The sequence below is a fragment of the Numida meleagris genome, chromosome Z, assembly GCF_002078875.1.
Source record: "Numida meleagris isolate 19003 breed g44 Domestic line chromosome Z, NumMel1.0, whole genome shotgun sequence".
NCBI classification, from domain to species: domain Eukaryota; kingdom Metazoa; phylum Chordata; class Aves; order Galliformes; family Numididae; genus Numida; species Numida meleagris.
Window position 1 is genome coordinate 47128693 of NC_034438.1, and position 18001 is coordinate 47146693.

General features: G+C 40.3%; 1 long non-coding RNA gene across 1 annotated transcript; it reads right to left on the bottom strand.

Moving 5' to 3' along the window:
- Positions 378 to 11705, bottom strand: LOC110389360. Its single transcript, XR_002433177.1, has 3 exons — positions 11569 to 11705; positions 4512 to 4661; positions 378 to 488 (listed from the first exon to the last, which is right to left on the bottom strand). It is a non-coding gene; the product is annotated as an uncharacterized LOC110389360 (long non-coding RNA).

The following is an 18001-nucleotide window of genomic DNA, read 5'->3' on the forward strand; positions in this document are numbered from 1 at the left end:
TAGTTTCTTCAGTTCAACTTTGTGCCAAAGCTCATGAGCACTGTGCTGTGTGATGTGGACAGTCTGTTATATACCGAACTAGCACCTGGGGCCCTGTGGTTTGTACAAATGTCCTTCAAAGGCACAACTATAAGGCATATACAGTGGAAGATATAAAATCTGATTTTTATGCAAACATCATTCTGAGAAGAGAAGCGCCGTGCCAATGCTTTCAAAGCCAAATAATGTCATTACCATGCTCAACTTTTAGTATGTTTATTGTTTAGTCAATTGATTACCATGACTCATGCTAAATAGTAAATTAAACATGACTACAAAAATGGAGAACAAGAGAAAATGGGCTCAATTAACAGAAAGCATATTTTGTGTTGCTTCATATCTTAACTATTTTATTCTGCCATAACAATTTACACTGTTGTGGTGTCAGTCTGATTGCAGCATACGGAACAGCCAACTCCAACTTCTTATATGTGCAGGAATGCTGAAGCCTACACATCATAGGTAGGAGGAAAAAAAAGTCAAACAATTCAGAAAAAGAAATGTGACTCCTTAATTTAAATACAAATCTTTCTTGAAAATCTTGGAAGCTTATGCTTAGACTGTGTTCTGGAAAAAAAAATGTGTTATACAAATAAAATTGAACAGAATTCACTGGCTGAATGTACAAGTCAGATATTTTGCTATAGTAATTGTCTTTCCCTGAATCCCCCAACAATACAAGATAGTCTTCTGAGTTGTCCATTACAAATACCCTACAAAAACTTAAATGACAGACTTCTGAAAATTATTGCCTAGCAGAAAAGAGAAACTTAAGTTTTGTTCTGTTGTTTTTTTGTTACAGATTCTTGCATCTTCAAAGTCCAGATCTGGAAGAAATTTTACACTGCATAAATGCATACTATCATGCATAAATGCAACCATCATGCTCCAAGATAAACCAAAGATTAAAAATCACTTGCAGAGTATATAGTGTCAGTCTGGAGGAAGAGAGATTACTTCAGCCTCATGGAACAAAGCATTCAAGTTCCCTAGATGAGGGTAGGAGAGGAGTGTTGAGTTTCCACAAATGCTGTGGAAACTTCACATCATAGACTCTCTAAATTAATAGTCACAGCATTACTACATGTAGTTCACCCATGTTTCATTCAAGTAGGGTCACAGGAGGCTGCAACAAGGAAACTACAGAACGTTAAAAGGGACTTTGTATCCCGTGGAAAGATGCTAAAGGGATCAGAAGTGCAAGTAGTGTTCTCTTCTGTCCTTCTGATTGTTGGCTGGGAGCCAGAAAGAAAAAGAAGAATAGGTCAGGTAAATTAGTGGCTAAGGAGATGATCAGGATCAATGTTTTGGGTTCCATGATCCTGGACAGGCCTTTGACAGACCAGATATGTGGGTGTCAGATGGAATGTGACTGAGCAGATGGCACAAGTGTTTCAGGGAGCCACCTGGCTCAGTTGATTACCAGAGCTTTAAACTAGATTTGATGGGGGAAGGGGATGAAGTACCTTGTGACAGAGATGAGCCAGGGAATGCTGTCTTTTTAGGAAATTGTGGGAAAAAAACCTCTCAGTTGTCCAGTAGGATCTTGTGAGGACTCCTCAGAGAGGATAACATTGCCAGTAGCCCATTTGAAACCTGCACTCTCTGTTTCCCTAAAGTGCCTGTATACCAATGCATGCAGCATGGGAAATAAACAGGAAGAACTAGAGATCTGTGTGTGGTCAAAGGGCAATGATCTCATTGCGATCACAGAGACATGGTGGGACATTCCAGACACATGACTGGCATGCTATCATGGATGACTGTCTCCTGTTTAGGAAAGACAGGCCGGTGAGGCAAGGTGGTGGAGTTGCTCTTTACATGAGGAGCAACTAGAAAGTATCAAGCTCCACCTGTGGGTGAATGATGAACAAGTGCGGAGCTTGTAGGTAAGAATTAAGGGGTGGGCTTAAATGGGTGACATTGTTGTGGCTATGTACTATAGACCACCTGACCAGGAGTAGGAAGTTCAGTCTACCCCATCAGGAGGGCTTCTACAAGCAGGTGGAAGTAGCCTCATGGTCCTGGGCACTTGTTCTTATGGGAATCTTCAACTATCCTGATATTTGTTGGATAAGCACCACAGCCAGGAACACATAGTCCAGACAGTTCCTGCAGTGCATTGATGGTAGCTTTCTGATGCAGGTGGTGGAGGAGCTGATGAGGAGGGTTGTGCTATTTGACCTTTTTCTTACTAACAAGGAAGGGCCAGTCAGAGATGTGAAGGTTGGGGGCAGCTTCGGATGCAGAGATCATGAGATGGTGATGTTCAAGATCTTGTATGGAAGAAGCAAAGCAATTAGTAGGATTGCTACCCTTGACTTCAGGAGAGCTGACTTAGACCTCATCAAAGATAAACCACCATGAAATGTGGAAAAAGGACCTGTCCACCTGGAAAGAATATAGGAATGTTATCAGGGACTGCAGGGATGCAACTAGGAAGGCTAAGATCTTCTTAGAATTAAACCTTAAAAGGAGGTAAAGGATAACAAGAAAGGCTTTTTAAAGTATGTCAGAAGTAAAGGAAAATTTGGTTCTCTACTAAATGAGGTGAGTGCCCTGGTAACAGGGGATGCTGAGAAGGCAAAGATTCTGAATGCCTTCTTTGCTTTAGTCTTTAATGCTAAGATTGGCCTTCAGGAATCCCAAACCCTGGAGACAGGGGAGAGAGTCTGGGGAAAGGAAAACTTCCCACTGATCAAGGAGGATCTCATCAGACAGCATCTAGCCAAAATCAATGCACACAAGTCCATAGGCCCCAATGGGATGTGACCACATGCACTGAGGGAGCTGGCAGAGGTGATTGCTGAACTGCTCTCTATCATCTTTGAAAGCTCTAAATGAATGGGAGGGGTGCTTGAAGACTGAAGGATAGCCAGTGTCACTCCAGTCTTCAAAATGGGCAAGAAGGAGGATCTGGGAAACTACAGGCCAGACAGCCTCACCTCCATCTCTGGAAAGGTGATGGAACAGCTTGTTCTGGATGCCATCTCCGAGCAAGTGGAAGAGAAGAAGGTTATCAGGAGTAGTCAATATGGATTCACCAAGGGGAAATCATGCTTGACCAAACTGGTAGCCTCCTATGATGTCATCACTGGCTGGGTGGATGGGGGGAGAGCAGTGGATGTTGTGTATCTTGACTTCAGCAACGCATTTGACACTGTCTCCCCCATCGTTATTATGAAACTTTGAAAGTGTGGGATAGATGAGTGGATGGTGAGGTGGACTGAGAACTGGTTGACTAGCAGAGCTCAGAGGGCTGTCATCAATGGTGGAGAGTCTAGCTGAAGGTCTGTAACTAGTGGTGTTCCCGAGGAATCAGTACCAAATCCAGACCTGTGCAACATCTTCATGACCGACCTGGATGAAGAGATAGAGTCCACTCACAGCAAGTTTGCTTATGATACAAAGCTCGTAGAAGTGGCTGACACACCGGGAAGGTGTTTTACCATTCAACAAGACCTGGACAGACTGAAGAGTTGGGCAGGGAAGAACTTGATCAGGTTTAATGAGAGCAAGTGTAGAGTCTTGCACTGGGGGAGAAATAACTGCATGTATTAGTACAGATTAGGGGATGATGTGATGGAGAAGAACTCTGTAGAGAAGGAACTTGGTATTCTGGTGGACAACAGGTTGGCCATGAGCCAGCATTGTGCCCTTGTGGCCAAGAAGTCCACTGGTATCCTGGGGTGTATTAAAAAGGGCATGGCCAGCAGACCGGGGGGGTGATCCTCCTCCTCTACTCTGACCTGGTGAGGCCATTTTTATAATACTGTGTCCAGTTTTGGGCTCCCCAGTTCAAAAAAGACAGGGACCTCCTAGAAGGAGTCCAGCAAAGGGCCACAAAGATGATAAAAGGCCTGGAGCTTCTCCCATATGAGGAAAGGCTCAGTAACCTGGTTTTGTTCAGCCTGGGGAAAAGAAGTCTGAGGGGATATCTGATTAATGTTTATAAATATCTAAAGGGAGATGGGAAGCAAATGGATGAGGCCAGGCTCTTCTCAGTGGTGTGCAGCAATAGGACAAGGAGTAATGGCATAAAATATGAACATAGGAAGTTCCTTACAAACATGCAGGAGAACTTCTTTGTTTTAAGGGTGATGGAGAACTGGAACAGTCATGAAAAACTCTTTCCTCCCTTTGTTCTCACATATGATGTACCCAGGAATCAATCTGTTTTTTGCATATAACATCTTTTACTTTATTATTATTTTTTTCTGATTGTCAGTTGAACTACTGATGTCACTTTTTTGTGTGCTTTCATCATTTCTGTAACTTTCTGTCAATCATTGCTTTTGATCTCTCTGTTATCCACCCAATTCATTTTCTTTTTTACTCATGTTTGAGGACTGTTTTGCTCTGTGTTCTGCATTTCTCTGTCCATAACTTCTATTGACCTCTTGCCCATTGGAAGATCTATAGGATTGGTCATTGCATAACAAGCACCTCTTGTGCTTTGCTGTTGCTCTTACCCTTGCTTTGGAAATCCTGTAATCAGAGTAGATTCCACTGCCTTCTTCAGTATTTGCTTGACCAAACATTTTTCCTACAGCATGGTCTCCAAACTGGCACTCTAAAGCACAGCAGCGACAGAAACTGTTATAGTTTCACACAGATGGAAACTGAGGAGAAAAGCAGATGGAAGTATGTATTTGAGAGACCATTAGTACATACACAGCCAATGACTGAGAATCATAACTAGGATTTTGTCCATGTGCACTGAATCACCAGGAGTGAGTTTTGCTGATCTCACTAACAGACAGTCAGGCCCTTCATGTGCAATTTTAAACTTCAGGTAAATGTCATCAGTTTTAACAAAACAAAACAAAAGGAAAAATGTCTTAAATAATTAAAGTCTAAGAACTGATATTAAATGCAACTTTATGCTTATAAAAGTGTGCATTCAAGACGAGGTTGGATGGCGTCCTGGGCAGCCTGATCTAGCGAGTGGCAACCCTGCCCATGGTAGGGGATTGGAAATGCATGGGCTTTAAGGTCCCTCCCAACCCAAGCCATTCTGTGAGTCTAAAATTCTACGATTCAGAACCTACCTAATCATAGAAATTTAACTTATCATATCATTTAAGAGGTAACATGGAACAGACGGAATATAAAACAAGGGTGTTTTGTGAAAAGTGACCAAGATTCCTGGGTTTTATGACTGCACAATTGACACAATTTTACTGTAGGAAATGTTAAGCAACTTACATTCCCTCTGGCATGGGGTGACCTCCACACTCTTAACTCTGCACTATCACTCGCTGCTGAATCTTTCAAAAACCTTTGACAGAACACCCAGTAGGTCATTCATTGGAAGACAAAGCAGATGACTGCAACTAATGAAAGCAAGAATTTCCTTTGAAAAATCAAAACAGATAAAAATGTTTCATTTTTCCTTCTCCTTCTCAATTACTGTTATAATACAAATATTGTCTGAATCTACTGTCCAGTCTCAATACATGAGAAGGCAAGCATGCCAACAGCTTTGAAAATTTCATGCTGTCTCTACTTGTGCAAGCAAAGAAAATCATTCAAATGGAAAACATGGAAATGGCAAGTGATCTGGAAAGTCTGCAGAATGCCTGTTACCAGGAAGTAGAATCACATTCTATACATTAATCAGTCTATTCTTCCAAAGATAAGTAAAACAGGCATTGTTTCTGTCCTTTTCAGAAATAAAATTTTGAGAACCAGATCAAATTTTTGGAGAAGATGCATGTTCTTATACAGCTACAGCTGTACATCCTTTTTAGACATATAACTCACTTTCTCCAGTGATTGTCCAGAGCCAAGTGATTACTTGCTAAAACTGCTTGCTTCAAACACAGCTCTGATGATTCAGTTCAACTATCTTAGTTTGATATTAAGTTAGCAGAGACATAAGTCTTCATGAGCTGCTTGTGTTGTTTGTCCTTGCAACTTTAAGAGAGTTCTAACATGTATGTTTTTGAGATCTAGTCAAGAATCTGTTTCTCTTATAAACATACTTGGGGTTCATGTTCAAGATGGACTGTTGGCATGCAGCCCTCTGCTACCAGTACTGTCTGCCACTGAGTCTCCTACGACTGGAGCTCAGGCTGAAGCTCTGTCATTCTTAGAATCATAGAATCATAGAATGGTTTGGGTTGGAAGGGACATTTAAGATCATCTAGTCCCAACAATCTTGCCATAGGCAAGGACACCTCCCTCTAGACCAGGTTGCTCAAAGCCCCATCCAGCCTGGCCTTGAATGCTTCCAGGGAGAGGGCATCCACAGCCTCACTGGACAAACTGTTCTGGTGTATCACCACCCTCACAGTAAAGAATTTCTTCCTAGTATCTAGTCTAAATCTACCTTCTTCCAGAATAAAACCATTTCCCTTTGTCTTGTTGCTACCTGCCCTTATAAAAAAAAGTCCCTCTTCAGCTTTCCTGTAGGCCCCCTTCAGGTACTGGAAGGCTGCTACAAGGTCTCATTGGAGCCTTCTCTCTTCCGGGCTGAAGAGCCCCAGCTCTCTCAGCCTGTCCTCACAGGGGAGGTGCTCCAGCCCTCTGATGATCCTTATGTCCCTTCTCTGGACCTGCTCCAACAACTCCATGTCTTTCCTGTGTTGGGGTCTCCAGATCTGGATGCAATATTCCAGGTGGGGTCTCATGAGAGCAAAGTAGAGGTGCAGAATCACATCTGCTTAACTTGCAGCAGTCTGTTTATTAATTTCTATTACATTTTGTGGAATCAGAATCCTCTCGTCTCAGAGGGGCACATAATTTGGAATTTCATTACAAATGTAATATGCATTTTGAAATATTTTATGAAGACTTTTTATAATTATATCCACATTTTGGCATTCAGAACATTTTCAATTTTTGCATCTCAAAACACTCGTAATGATATGAGTTGAAACTCACAAAACTTAGTAACTATTAAGATTTTGTTTTGTGTTAAAGAACAGTGAGATAAGGAGTTTAGTGACTTAAAATTTCACAAAAATCCAGATTTTCAGTCCCATTTTTTAACTCTTTGACCATTCTCCCCAGTCGTGATCACTATGTAATTTAAATTATCATCCTTGAAATATTGTACTGCTAGAAGAAAAAAAGATACACTTGAGTATTTTGTTTAATATTGCTCAGTTCCTAGGAAGTCATTTCCTTAAAAAATAGTATTTCAGAAATCAAAGAAAAACACAGATAAAGAACAAGATACTAGAAGGCCTCTTGAGACAACTGAAGCATCATTGTTCTCCTTCTCATCATCCTCATCATTTTGCAGAGAATCCACTTTTGGTTTCTCATATTCCTCCGCTAGAAATAGCTTCTTTACAGAACACATCAGTTCTCACCAGTGTATTCGTGCACTCTGAAGCATTCTATTTCACAGTCAAAATATAATTCAATGGTTCAGGTTTTTACACCAAAAAAGCTTGTCAGTACTTTATTTGATTTATGTAAAAATACATAACTGCAGTACTTTATTGTCAGGGGTACAAACATTCAGCTTATTCTGGAGAAAACTGTTGTTTCACACTGACAAAATCCCTTTCAGATCACTATGGAAAGCTGCTGATTTCCATATTCATAAGAGATATAGTGTTGATAAATCATGAATTAAATTGTGGTAACAGGTTTACATAGCACTAGATGGTTAAATTTGTCCAGTTTATCATCTTTCTTTTCTTCCTAAATTAGAAAAAAAGGCCCAGCCCTTATAGGTAGTGGTCCTACTTCACTTATTCAGCAGTATGGTAGACCACAATGCAGAAAAGCCTTCTCACACAAATTAAGTCAGTTTCAGGTCGGTACCATCTCTGAAAAGAAGACAAACTGCCTCACACGCACTTTCCAAGTTTGCAGTGCTGCCCGCAAAATGCAAATGTCCCTTATGGTAATTAGTTTAAACGCTGAAGCAAGAAGCTTGATTACCCCTGCATAATTAAGTTAGCAATGGCTACAAGTATAATTAATGGCCTAAATGTTATCCAGTCTTTAAAAAAAAAACAGCAACATCATGAGTCAGGGATCTCCCCAGGCTTATTACAGTGTACATAGCAAAAAGAATTTTGTTTAAAACCTACTGCCATCTGATATCACCAGGTGCATCTTTCTGCCTGAATTACAGGCTTTAAACCACTTTTATCACTTTAGGTATGTAATGTCTAACTTAGTTTTGATCTAAGATGGACTGCACTCTGCTCTTGACTGCATTCACTATAGTTAATGAATTACGAACAGAAGATTCCTCTGAGTACTGCTTTTCGTGTAAATCTTATTTCAGACCAAGTTTACAAGTGGTCACTAGAAAAATCTGGATATTTGACAATAACTAGATAGTGGGAGTCCTTGGATTATATCTAGGCAGATCTGAAGAAATTGCATGTCATGTAATCTAGTACATGTAAGTCTAATATGAGACACCTCAAGACTCCACACAGGTAGGAGCTACCAAAGCTTGTAGACATCCAAAGTTCTTGGAAGGCCGTTTTCTGTGAATGGGCATCAACTTCACAGACTTCTCAGATATATCTTACCCGCTTTCTTGTGTGAAGCTCAATTCAAAACACAGCTTCAAAGCACAGCTTGTGAAACGGTGTAAGGAAATGGAACAGTGAGAGATCAAATGTTTCTTGACTGCCTATACTGCATCAAGTACAACAGTGTTTAGGGCAAGTAGATTAATAAAATCATAGTAAAGACTTGATTCTCAATGTGTATTCATCAGGGGAAAAAAAACTTCTAGGAGAGAAAATCCTCATCTGAATTCTTACAAAGGAACAGCAGGTGATTTAATACGAGCAACTTTAGACATGTAAATGCCATGCTGCTCATAAAGCGGCCAAAAGACTAGCTAATGTACCTCTACACTAATACACACAGCACAGGAAATTAGCAGGAGTGTAGTTAGAAAACTACAACCTGATTGCTATCACAGAAACATAGTGGGATGAATTGCCCAACTGGAATATTATGTCTGGGAGCTACAAGCTTTTTAAAAGGGATAGGCAAGTCAGGAGGGGTGGGGGAGTTGCCCACTATGTTAAAAGGCGGATAAACTGCACTGAGCTGCCTCTGAGAAACAGCCATAAGCAGGTTGAAAGTTCATGGATTAAAATTATGGACCAGACCAATAAAGGACCAATAAAATATGGCGGTCTACTACAGGCCTCCTGATCAAGGACAACCTGTGGATGAGGCGTTCCTACTTCAGCTACCAGAAATGTTGCACTCACAGACTCTAATCCTGACAGGAGTTTTCAGTCAGCCAGATATCTGCTGGGAAAGCAGCACAGTGGGCTGCAAGCAATCCAGGAGACTCCTGATATCTGTTGAAGAAAATTTTCTGGTTCAAGTATTGGACAGAACAATCAGAGGTGAAGTGTTACTGGACTTGGTGCTCACCAGTGCAGAGGAGATCACTAAGGAAGTTAAGACTGGAGACAGCCTGGGCTGTAGCAATCATGCCCTGGTTGGTCAAATTTATGATCTTGAGGAATAGGAGTTTGGCAAAAAAAAAAACATAGTCAAGATCCTGAACTTCAGAAGAGCAAACTTCCATCTGTTTAAGGAATTTAATTGGATCCCCTGGGAAGCTGTCCTTAGGGGCATAGGAAAGGAACAGAACTGGCACATATCTGAGGACACCTTTTTGAGAGCACAAGAGCTCTCCATCCATCAGCATAAGAAATATAGTAGAGTAGGCAGGAAACTAGCATGGCTGAACAAGGACAATACAGTTAAATTGAGGGAAAGGAAGGAATTGTGCAGGGAGTGGAAACAGGGACCTTCCCTGGCCTGGGAAGAGTACAAGGATGCATCCATACATTCAGAGATGGGATCAGGAAAGGCAATTACACAAGGAACTGAATTTGGCGAAGGAGGTGAAGAATAACAAGGAGTTGTACAGGTACATTGATCAGAACAGACAATGAAAGATGAGAAGGGAGAAATGGCGTCAACAAATATGGAGAAGTCTGGGATACTCAATGAGTTCTTTGCCTCAGTCATCAGTGGCAGTCAGGCTTCCCATTCTTCTCGTGTTCTTGAACCTCTAGAAAGTGGTCAAGGGAGCAATATACCTCCCACTGTAAGAGCAGAGCAACCTCATGAACCTCGAGACCACCTCATGAAGCTAAATCTGTACAAGTCTATGGGGCCAGACAACATGCATCCTAAGATCCTAAAGGATGTGACTGATGTATTTGTGAAGCCACTCTCCATCATATTCAAAAAGTCATGGTTGTCAAGAAAAGTCTGAACTACAAAAACCGACATATCAGTCCCATTTTTAAAAAAGGAAGACCCAAGGAACTACAAGCCAATGAGCCTCACCTCTGTGCCTGAGAAGATCATGGAGCAGATTCTCCTGGAAGCTATGTTAAAGCACGTGCAAGACAAGAAGGTCAACCAAGACAGCCAGCATGGCTTCACCAAGGGCCAGTCACACATGACTGACCAATTTGGTGGCCTTCTGTGATGGAGTAACAGCATCAGTGGACAACTATCAATCAGAACAACAACAATCAGAAGGACAACTAATGTCATTTGCCTGGAGTTGAGAGAAGCCTTTGACATGGACCTTGAGTTAACTATAGACATGGACCTGAAGAATTAACTATTCATTTGATACAGAATTGCATGGATGGTCACAGCCAGAAGGTTGTGGTCAGCAGTTTTACATTCAGGTGGAGACCAGTGACAAATATTGTCCCCAGCAATCCATCTTGGGCCCAGTACTCTTTAGTGTCTTTATCAGTAATTATCTATTTATTTATTTATTTAGTATTTATTTTATTTATTTATTTATTTATTTATTTATTTATCTAGACAATAGATCAAGTGCACCTTTAGCAAGTTTGGTGATGACAACAAGCAGATTGGTGCAGTTGATAAATTAGAAGGAAGGAAGGAAAGGGACCTGAACAGGCTTGAAAAGTTGAGAACTTGAGAACATAATGAGGTTCAGCAGGGCCAAGTGTAAGGTGCTGCACCTGGGTGAGAACAATCCCAGATATGTGTACAGACTGGGAGAAGAACTCATTGAGAACAGCTCTACAGAGAATGATTTGGGAGTGCTGGTGGACAAAAAGCAAAATACGAGCCAGCAGCATGAGCTTGCAGCCCAGAAAGCAAACTGTATTCTGGGCTGCATCATCAGAGTGGTAGCCAGCAGGTTGAGAGAGGTGATTGCTCCCCTGTACTCTGCCTCATGCGGCCCCATATAGAGTACTGTGTCCAGGTATGGGCCCTCAGCTCAGGAAAGATGTGGAGTTGTTGCAGCAGGTCCAGAGGAGGGCCAAGAAGGTGATCAGAGGGCTAGAGCACCTCTCTGGTGATGAAAGGTTGAGGAAACTGAGCTTCTTCAGCCTGCAGAAAAGAAGGCTCTGGGGACACTTCATTGTCGCCTTCCAGTATTCGCGGGGATCTTGTAAATAGCAGTGAGACCAACTCCTTCTGAAGTAGTCTGATAGTAATAGGACAAGGAGGAATAGTTTTAAACTAAAAGAGGAGAGATTTAGTTTAGATGTTAAGTGGTGAAGCACTGGAACAGGTTACCTGGAGAAGATGTGGATGCCTCATCCCCAGAGGTGTTCAAGGCCATGTGGAAGGGGGCCCTGGGAAGCCCGATACAGTGGGTACAACCCTGCCCATGGCAGGGGACTGGAACTAGGTAATCTTTAAGTTTCCCTCCAGCACCAGCCGTCCTATGATTCCGTGATTCTATGATTCTATGAGTCTATGACTCTATGACACTATGATTCTGAGCTCATATGTATTACGCTGGTCAAATACAGTTTGCCAAAACTGCTTTAAATTAGCAATGATTGTGATCAGTTGCAGGAGTCTTTCATAGACTGCTGCAAATATATGGTGCCGCCCCAGGTCATGGTAGAGAGATAAGCTAGTGCACAGCCAATGCACTCTGGAGGGTGGCCTTACTTATTCGGCATCAGAACAGTAATTTTCCAGTGACCAGGTGTCTGAAACTTGATTTGTCACTTCTTGTTTTATAGTTTTTGGCTGAAGAACAATTATTAGTGTTAACTTGGCTTAATGCAATATTTTTATAGAAGGGCATAAAATAAGCAGCCAAACTTTCCAAGTCTTTGTAAAAAATACAATCCAATTAGGATTCCTTTATGATCACATGAGAAATGACTGTTTCGAAGCTTTGGTCTCAGAGACACTGGAACTATATTCTGTCTGTACATGCAGCTACTTTGTTTTTATTTTCTAACTTGATTTTAGTTTTTCAAAGAAAACTGAAAAATAGAGTAGGAAAGTTGCCTGCTTTATTTTAGCAAGGCTTCTGTTTTTCATCAAAATTAAGATTAAATCATCTGTCTTTATACTGAATAGAAACCTAATTGATATTATAAAACATGTTGCTTTTCTAAAAAAAAACCACTCCCTTTGCTTCCAAGGAGAGGGAGAAACTTTAAATAAAATTAAATTATTTGCTAATCTTTGAGTGTCAGCTACTGGAAAAAGTCCTCTGTCAGGCATCTATAAACCCACATTCTTTCTGGAACACCATAAAGCAGAAAGTTACTCTCCTGCAATGCAAAAGGAAGTTTATTTTGCCCTGATGCTAATGTCATTTTATTTCAACGAGCCACTGTGTAGCATGGAATTTAATACTGGGTTGGTTTCTTTTTACACAAAAAAAATCAAATAAATACCCTTAGAGCTAGGATAAACAACGTTGAATGTCTGCCTGTAGCTTTCCAGCATTTATTAGTTTTTGCTTCACTACACTGAAGTAATTTCCAAAAAATTCAGAGCTTAACAGATATGGTTAACTGCTTATCCTGGGCAAATTAAATTAAACTTTTGGCATATGATGAAAAGTTTGTTTCACCTAATTGAACATCTAATGAGTATGAATGAATTTAAACTACTCATAGAAATTTTGTTTTTTGAAGCCTTTCTGATTAACATCCATTCAAATGTAGAAAGAAATACACGGAATTTACATATACATAAGCTTTTTAAAGATGGTATAAATAAGATTCTGATCTCTCTGCAAGGTTTCACCTCAATATGCTGTTCCTGTATTGATAACTGTAATCATTACCAAAATACCATGGCCCATTTTTCCTCTTAATTCACACAGTTGCTTCTTCTGACTTCACTGGATTTTTCTGTACAATATTGTGTACATACATGAAGAAGCTGTGCTCTTCAGGAACTTTGCTATTATTCTGATCAAACCAGCATATCAGTTTTTTTCTCTAGAATATGCACCTGGAAACTAGAAAAAGCTTCTTTTACCATTAAAATGTCAAGCAACCAGGGAAGGGAGTGGATGAAAATTTTGGACTCTTTTAAGATTGCTGAAAGCTTTATACCTTTGACCTTCCTTCTTTTGATGGTATTCCTCTATGAATTCTTCATATTAATAGTATAGCAAAAGCCTTAGATGGGTGCTTTATTCTTTTTTACTCATTATTACACATCAGTAAAGCTCTGGACTGTATCTTGTCTTTTGGGTTAGAATAAAGGAATAAATTCTTGTAAAGTAAAAAGCTGAAAATTTTTATCCTAGAAATCTCATTTTGAGGAAACCCACAGGCTTCTAGACAAAGGATTTCAAATGAAGAGACTGTGTCCGAAGAAAGTTCGCAGTGTGTTTTTCACATCACACAGCTTGGTCACAGTCCTCATACTAAGATCTCATGTGGTTATCTACCCTTATTTCCTTCAGTTCCACTTTTAAAGAAAAAAAAACTCTCACAGTAAAAGCCTTGTTTGACCATGTCTTTTTGAAGTTTGCACTAGCTTTTTCCCTTCAAAACATTTTGTTCTGCCTCTCCCTTCCTTTTAAATCACTACACTTTGTGATCCTGCCTACACCTAGACTCCAGTCCCTTACTGCAATTACCCTACTGCTTTTATTTGCACAGATTTTTCTTAGTATTTCCTTTGTCTCAAACTAGGTGCTTTCATCTAATTCTTCTATACTTCCACCAACTTATCCTATGTCTACACTGAAATTGAAGGTGTGATTGAAACACATGGGGGCATGCCCGTTCTAGCCTTAATCTACCTGGTTCTGTTGTGTTATTATCGCCATCAGTGCAAACATAAAAGAAATTTCAGTGACCTGCTCAAGATGAGACACTTTTTCACCCTGGAATCTATGACTCTTTCACTACATTGTTTCCAGAATCGCCTGGTTTAAATCTAGCATGGACACACATCCCAAAGTGTGCCAGTCACCATAGTTCTGAGTAGATTCATGTCTAGTGCATTTACAACCAAGAACACTGTGTGCCTTATTTCATTGGGTCAGTCGTGTTCCTAACCCTGAAAAGGATTGGTATCTGTGCCCTGCTTACACATGATGATAGATAATGGTTTCATTGGATAGGTATCACCCAATTCCTATGGGCCTTCCTGAAAGATCTTGATGACATATGCTGATGAAATATGGTATTTGTATTTACAAAATTACACATTACACACATGCTCTACATTTCTTATTTTAAAAGCATTTGTGAAATGAAGCAAGAGCAAGATGCAGGTAGGATCTTAACCATTGCTTGGGTGAGAAACTGGCTCACTGGGGAAGAAAGGACACGAAAAAGCAAGAAAGTGCAAGAAATGGCAGGAAAGAAGTCCTTGGCAACTATGGGCTTATTCTAAGAGTTATTGGAAAACTCAAAGACAATGTGGTGTGAAGACAATGAATCATCTTCAACAAACTTATTTTATGACAAGGTTACCCATCTAGTTGACCAGGGAAAAACAGTTGATGCAAACTATTTGGATTTCAGCAATTTTTTCAGTACTGTCTCTCACAGTAACCTTCTGTCACGCATAAAGCTAAACAAAGATATAACACAATGAGTGAGCAATTGGCAAACGAGTCGAGCTCCAAGTCGTAATGGGCTTACATCAGACTGGTGGCCAGCCAGGGGAATTCTGCAGAGCTTCATTTTAGGCACTGTTCTTCAATAATTTGGATACAAAGTTTAGTGTAAACTAAATTTGTGGACAACAGTAAATCAGGAGGAGCATCTGAATCCTTCAAGGGTAGAGAGGTGTTGTAAAGAGATCTTGAAAAATTAGAGGGCTCGGCAGTCACCAAACACATGAAAGTTAACAAGTACAAGATTCTGCACAGGACAACTCTGAATACAAGTACAGACTGGGGGACAAGAAGTTGGAGAGTAGAATGAGAGTAGAATCCCTTTCCATGGAAAGGGATCTGGGGGTTCTGGGTCTGGCTGAACATGAGCCAGGAAAGTGCCCTGGCAGCCCAGAGGTCCAACCATACCCTGGGGTGCACAGGCCTAGCACTGCCACCAGGCGAGGGGACGGGGTTGTCCGCTTTGCTCTGCACTGTGCAGCCTCACCTCCAGCACTGGGTGCGGGTTTGAGTGTCACAGTACAAAAAGGACATAAAGCTATTAGAGAGTGTCCAAAGGAGGGCTATGAAGTTGGAGAAGGGTCTGGAGATGTTTCTCCTGCAGATGTTTGAGGAGCGACTGAGGTCCCTTGGTTTGTTCAGCCCAGAGCATAGGAGGCCGAGGGGAGGTCTCATGGAGGCTGCAGCTCCTCACGGGGAGCGAAGGGGCAGCGCTGAGCTCTGCTCTCTGGTGACAGCGACAGGGCCCGAGGAAACAGCATGGAGCTGTGTCAGGGGAGGGGCAGGGGGGAGTTTGGAAAAGATTCTTCACCAGAGGGTGGAGGCTGTGTGTAACAGGCTGCCAAGGGGAGTGGGTACGGCCCTAAGTGCCAGAGTTCAGGGAGCATTTGGGATCTATCAGAAATATGGTTTGATTTTTTCAGGTGGTCCCATATGAATCCAGGTGTTGGATTTTATGATCCTTGTGTGTCCCTTCCCACTCATGATATTCTGTGATTCTATTATTCTACAACTGCCGTGATTATTGACAGTGACTAGTGATGCACTTTCTCAAAGTTTCTGGTATGACCTTGTTCATAGGAATATTTTCACAAATAAGTGAAAATAATACCCTAGAAAACATATTTTTTTTCCAAATAATCTAAATAAGGACCTATTATCTTTGCCACGGAGAGTGGGCTTTTCAAAAATCTGTCATTTTTGGTTATAAAGCTGCACAAACATTTCAGCATTGTTCATCTAGGGCTACAATAAAATATTCTTAGACCTTTTCAGGATTTCCTATCTCTAAAGACCTTTATTCATCCTTTTACTTAAATACTTCCATAATATATTATGAATCTGTTTTCTAGTATTAAGCCAATTTACATTTATATATTGAAACATATCTTCTATTCTCCAGCTGGCAAAACAGTTCAGAAACATACTTCCTCAGCTGCCCGTTCTAAAAGTCATTATGCTCTCCTTGTGGTCTCTGCAAAGCAGTACTTTAATCTGCAATAATTCATGCTTTTGGTTTTGGTTTATTTTCATTAAATAAGTTAATTGGTATTGTGTTCAAACTTTTCTATATTATTTCACTCTTAAATGACAAAAGGGCTCCAACTGCCCACAAGTGTTGATGTTTTCAGTTAGGACATTTAAAAGAATGGCATGGACCGGGAAGAATTTTGAGAAATTAAAGTGGATTCCAAATGGGAGAGATTTATTCTTGTTGCTTTTAAATTTTCATGTCAACCTGTCGTAAGGGAAAAGAATCTTTTCTATTTTCTCTCGTGGAAAAACAGGGAAGGATGGAGAGTGATAGTCTACAGTTCCTCTAGTGGCAATAACAATTTGAGATTTTTGTTCCATTTCAGATAATTCTTGCCTCCTACAAAGACTTAAAGCCTTTTGCATTCAGACAGCTCCTCAGCATTTATGGCATTACATTTCTGTCCTCTTGCCTCACATAGAGACCAGTGGTCTTCAGTTTTGAGCTGCTGTTTTCACACTGCTGAAAAGAGGATTATGCTAATGTCCCCTTTGGAGTCATCTGTAGACAAATGAAATTGTTCTTCCTGGAGTTGTTCAGGACCACTGCTGCTTCCTCATTTAACTCCTTCAGCTTCTTTTATCTTGTATAAAGGGTTTCATTTAATGTCCACAGGACACCAGCCCAAGGTAGCATCCCAAGATTACTCTGCAGATCAGCTAGATTAGTCTCACTTCTTGTGAAGAATAATGTTCCAAGGGATCTTTGCTAGAGAAAAAGCATTATTAATGGAAATAGCTGTACTCTTTGTTACTCTTAGGCTTTCTTGTTTTGCAAGTGATTTCTGTCTTAGGTACACCTTTTTATAAAACTGCCTGTGTAATACCCATGTGCTCTGCCTATTTTGTTTAGATTTTTTTTTCTGAAGTATCTCTTCCAGAAAGGCACTCTTTTGCATATCGGTGTCCGACTAAACATCATGTAATAACTTAGTTCATTTCAGCTTTTATAGGGAATTTGACTGTTGTATTATTACCACCTTTCTGAATTTTGTACATATCTTTGAAGCTTTTATAAGCTCTCTTAAAATTATATAATTTTGTTTCTTGTAAAATTCATGTGAATGCCTATCAATGTCCTGGCTTCCATATCCTCTCAAGCTGTTTGTAGTGCTATCTGATTCTGAGCTTTGTCATTTAAAATTAGGTTTATTTATATCTGATATTTCAGATCTCTTTCTATTTTTTAACCATTCTTGTTGCTTTGGAGTGGTGCCCATATTTTATAAATGACATTCTAGTGTCGATTATTTCTGATGCTTAGTAAATTGCTATGTCAAAAGTCATACTGAGGTTTTCCGTTTTTTTGTTTTTTCCTTTCTCCTCAAAAATTTCTTTTGTTGCTTTGGACCTAATCAAGATCTAGTCCTCTTCTATGGTACTGTTCATCTCTTTGTTCTTAAATTATGTCACTGACTTTTTGTAGCTTCACATTATTTCTTTCTGATTAAATACACTTTCATTATATTTTACACTAATATGAAGTTTGGATATTTTTCCGTCTTTTGATCCTTTCAGATACGGAGTGCATTACAAATAAAAATCCTCCACTCTTCTTCATTCTGCACATACGTTTCTTTG